General features: G+C 48.1%; 1 protein-coding gene across 1 annotated transcript in view; it reads right to left on the bottom strand.

Moving 5' to 3' along the window:
• magi2a (membrane associated guanylate kinase, WW and PDZ domain containing 2a) overlaps nucleotides 1-5000 on the bottom strand; it is a 257352-nt gene that overhangs the window by 62342 nt on the left and 190010 nt on the right. The gene's annotated exons all lie outside the window — the stretch shown is intronic.

Below are 5000 nucleotides of genomic sequence, written 5' to 3'. Positions count from 1 at the left end.
AGGTGATCTAGCATATGCTTTGAGCAGAATGTGAAGCACTGTTAAATTGTCCTGCAAGGCCATTCAGTCACAGTCATCAAAGAGAACCAAACCCAGTGAGGACATGGAGGTAACGCTGGGGTTTACATTCATTTAGCCAGCGCTTTTAGTGACTTGTGACTTGCCTGTATGACAGTCGACAAACCAGCTTAAGAAAATCAGATGCTAACCCTGAGGCCTTCTGGATTGGCCTCACACGTATCAGCAGCACGGCTAAAGCTGCACTCACATTTTCTTTCAGCAGATGTTTTAATCCAGAGGTGCAGCTTACATTTCATCAATACCCCTCCTCCATGGGGACTGAGCCAGTGACACTGACACTATGTTCTACCCGTGGAGCACTTCATGTCCCCTTGATGAACAGGGTCAATAACTAGTGTGGCGTCCCAAAGGCTAGCTCTCATTCATATCTTCAGTGTTATCAGGGGGAGCTGATGACACTCACAGGTGTGTCTTCACCTGAGGCCAGGAATAACACCAAACAGCATCTCCCTCTTTTTTCTCTCTCTCGCTCTCAATCTATTTCACTCTCAGTGTTATTAAGATGCAGATTAAGAGTGAACGTGAGGTGTGTCGCAGGTCTAATTGAAATCTTATCCCCCCCTCTCTTTGTTTCCAAATGAGCTGCCCAGGTTGATAATGAACGCTAATAATTATTTTCAATTAAAAAGACTCATTGTCATGCAAATGAATCTAGGCACTCTAAACGCAGACGGAGGAAAGATGGATCGTTACTGTCTGCACTCCAGAGGAAACATTGGGCAGCCTACCGTGTCTGAAACCACCGGTCGCCGTGGTGGTAAGCACCATGGTGATGGAATCATAGTAGAGTACAGTTTAGATTACATCAGTATAGCTTTAATTGGTTTGATAAACAATATAGCAGTTTAACTATAAACTATGCATGCAGCCTCAACTGTTTTGATGTTTATAAGACTCTGATTATTAGCATCTGTAGATGCCCCCCGGGGCAGTATGGAAACGGGTGGAAAAATCTTAATTAATCTCGGCAAACACGCCTGATATTTGCCTCGAGCGCTGCGGGTCAAAATCGATTCTTTCACACGCTCCTGGAACGCCAATGACCACTTGCTGACCACACGGCACTGTGCCAGGCACCGAAAACCACACTGTACCACTGAGACTAGAAAAGGCCACAGTCCAAAAAAAAGAATGAGTGGAACTCTTCTGGAGAATTCCGGCGATTTTTCACATAGATTTCTGTTTCTCAAGGTCATCGAGTGCATCGAGTACTCTCGGTACAAAAAAAAAACGAAAACAATTGCACCTAGTTCGAGTTACTGCAGCCAATGGCTAGAGCTGCTAAGCAACTACAGTGCTACACTCTGGGGGCATGAACATGGGGGCTCATGAACATGGGTCGGTGACCTCGAGAAAGAGATTTATGTGAAAAATCGCTGGAACTCTCCTTTAAAGTGACCCTATCACCTTCCAATGTCAAGCCCACATGGTGGAGTTCATGCCGTCACTAACAGTGACCATACCTAAGACTAGAGTTCCCTCTGACCTCTCTTGCAAACTTTACTTTAGAAGGCTGCTCCAACCACTGTGCTGTTGTAAAAGGGGTCTCATACTGTTATGTGTTGCAGTAAAGGGGGTCCCGCATCGTAAAAGGGATCCAATATTACTTCTCCCATCACCCTACCAGATATCGTCATGGTACGCTCCATTCCAGCACTTCAGATGATTCACAGTTCACACACAAAACGAGCCCCTCGTGATTTACCCTGCACTGTGTTTTTAACATTTCGATCGCCAGGCCCTGCTGATTAAACGCTGATAAGCACAAGGTCAAGAGGTCGTGAAGCTTGACCTCTTGTGTCAGGTGAGCTCCCCTGGGTTCTTCCTGATTTACAAGCCCTCCCCTCCCCACCCAAACCCCCTGTGATGATGCTGGCCGGGTATGGCGGTGAAGTGAGGCGCTGGGCCTGCCTTCGTGCTGCCAGGAGTGGGGGGTCATGGGAGCAGGGCTCCTGGGAGACTACTGGGGGTGTGGAGGTAGGCAGGCTGGCGGCGGACAAGCCCAGAAAAGGTTCACATGTGTGGGGTGGGGAGGTGAAGGAAAGCGAAGGGGGATTGGGGGTTGTGGGGAGAATGCACCATCTGGAGCCCTGGTGCAGAAGGCACCGTGAGTCTCTCTGATGGAGATCAGAGGTCCTGATGCTGAGAGCAGGGAGGAGAGAGGGAAGAGAAGGCAGAGAGAGAGAGAGAGAAAGAGAGAGAAAACAGAAAGGAGAGAGAGAGGGAAGCTTACAATTCAAACCCAAAAGCTCCCCCAACCTTTCACAAAATACAAAAAGGTGATCTCTTCAAAGCCAAAAAAAACAAAGTCCTTAAACAAAGTCCAGGCACATTACGGAGGGGTCTCCAGTTTTCAGTAAGCCAAGATCCCCTTTTTTAAGAAGCAGTGATAGTCTTACTCTCTTGCAGCTAACCAGCAGCTTGCTCCTCCTAAGACAGCATCAGCATCTCAAGATAGTCCCCAAAAGAGTTGATACAATTCTGCAGGCAAGCCATCGATTCCAGGTGAACGCCCTTTGGAAGGCTGCTGGACAGCCTTAGACAGCTCCGGTAGGCTGATATCTCTGTCCAGCACTCTCCTGTCATCAACTCCAACCTTGGGAGTCTTTCCAGTAATGGGCCTAAACATGAAGGATCACACTAGGAAGACCTATACATCAGTATAAGTCCACTGCCATCTTTTTCATTTGCACTGGATCATGAGCTAATGTCCCATCACTCTTACGCAATAGTATCCTTTTCGTTATTTAACTCATCACCAACCACCTTTATAGAGAGAGAGAGAGAGAGAAAGAGAGAGAGAGGGAGAGATAGAGAGAGAGAGAAAGAGAGAGAGAGGGAGAGAGAGAGATAGGGAGAGAGAGCAGAAGCAGGCAGAAGGCGTGCATCCATATATTGATAAAAATGTTGCATGGCAGGGATACAGAGATACTGTCTGCTAGGCGCAGATAACTGAGGAAGAGTGACACAACTCTCTCACACACACACACACACACACACACACACGCAAACACACACACACACACACACACACACACACACGGATAGATATGGATAGACGCATACACACAGGCACGAACATGGACACACAAACACACAAACCGCCTGTCTGTGTAATCGGCTGTTGTGATATTGAGGCGGTTAGCTTCTGTTTCAGATTTTGGTGCCGCTTAAAAAAAAATCGATATGAGCTCTGGGAATCACGTGGCCTATTTCTCTCTCTCTCTCTCCGTCTCTTAAATCCTCCCCTCCGCACTCGCAACAACTCATTTTTTTCCTCCTCAGTCTCAGCGAAGAGGAGCAACTCTGCGGCTGAAATAATCCGCCTGGAATTGGCCATTTCACACTTGTACAGGCCTGTAGCACTGTCTTCTGCTTTATCAGAGTTCTGCTGGAGCAGCACGCAGCTCAAGTAGGGCATGCAATCTGGGGGGAGAGGGAGGGGGGTGGAGAGGAGGAAGAGAGGAGGAGAGGAGGAAGAGAGGAGGAGAGGAGAGGAGTGGAGAGGAGGGGAGGGGGGAATGAAGAGTAGAGAGGAGGAAGAGAGGAGGAGAGGAGGAAGAGAGGAGGACACGAGAGGAGAGGAGGGGAGGGGGGAATGAAGAGTAGAGAGGAGGAAGAGAGGAGGAGAGGAGGAAGAGAGGAGAGGAGAGGATGGGAGGGGGGAATGGAGAGTAGAGAGGAGGAAGAGAGGAGGAGAGGAGAGGAGTGGAGAGGAGGGGGGAATGAAGAGTAGAGAGGAGGAAGAGAGGAGGAGAGGAGGAAGAGAGGAGGAGAGGAGAGGAGAGAGGAGAAGAGTGAAGAGAAGAGAAGTAAGAGAAGAGGGGGGGAGAGGAGAGCGAGACATAAAATGTGCAGGAGGGGAAGTAGAGGAGGCAAGGGCAGAGAGAAAGGAAACACAACAGTGGGAAATGACAGCAAAGGAGACGCAACAGAAGGAGAGAGAAGAGCAGACAAGCACAGCAGAGAAGAGGAGTACAAACTGGATGTGTGGCACAGCAGAGGAGGCTTCCAATTAGCAGAAAAGACAGGATGAGGAAAAAGCAGAGGAGAGGCGGAAAAGAGAGGAGGATAGAGGAGAGGAGGATAGAGGATAGGAGAGGAGAGAGCAGCGCACAGCAGTGCGGGGTGAAAAGCTCCGTCCTGAGCGGTACTCTCTCTCTCTCTCTCTCTCTCTCTCTCTCTCTTCCAAATGCTGCAGCTGCTGTTGTGATTGCAGTTATTGTTTTATGGATTCTATTCCGGGCCTTATGGGAAGTGTCCTTGAGTGCAAGTGCCACCGCCACCACCGCTGCTACGCTAGCAAATAAACAGCCCAGCCGTATTAACACAATAAATGGAGCGGGGGGGGGTGCCGGGCACAGCAGTGGATACATTAATTAAAACCAAACACTATTTCATACCCATGCACACACTGGACAATTTGGGAAGTGTGTGTGTGTGTGTGTGTGTGTGTGTGTGTGTGTGTGTGTGTGTGTGTGTGTGTGTGTGTGAGAGAGAGAGAGAGAGAGAGAGAGAGAGAGAGAGAGAGAGAGAGAAATAGAGGTAGACAGAGAGAGAGAGTATGAGATTATTAGGAGTAATAAAGACAGATCGGGTTAGAACTATAGCCTATGTGTGTGCAAAAATGCCAATGTAAATGAGCGCAGATTAATTATGCTAGAATGTGCATCTTTCTGCGTTTGTGAAAATAAATGTTTGTGTGCATGGGAGATGAGTTAAAATGAATAGAAACAATACATTTAAATAAGACTGTCTCATCTGCATATGAAATATGCATCTCATCTGCATATTTGTGTTTTTTGTGTGTGTGCGTGCATATGTGTGTGTGTCTGTGGTGTGTGTGTGTGTGTGTGTGTGTGTGTCTGTGGTGTGTGTGTGTGTGTGTGTGTGTGTGTGTGTGTGTGTGAGAGAGTATC

The sequence above is a fragment of the Alosa pseudoharengus genome, unplaced genomic scaffold (assembly GCF_046254945.1).
Source record: "Alosa pseudoharengus isolate Yale_2024_CS ecotype anadromous, Long Island Sound unplaced genomic scaffold, YU_APseudo_1.1 YU_APseudo_1.1_scf_20, whole genome shotgun sequence".
In the NCBI taxonomy this organism is placed as follows: domain Eukaryota; kingdom Metazoa; phylum Chordata; class Actinopteri; order Clupeiformes; family Clupeidae; genus Alosa; species Alosa pseudoharengus.
Note: the sequence above shows the minus strand (reverse complement) of the source record. Positions and strands in the feature narration are given on the sequence as shown.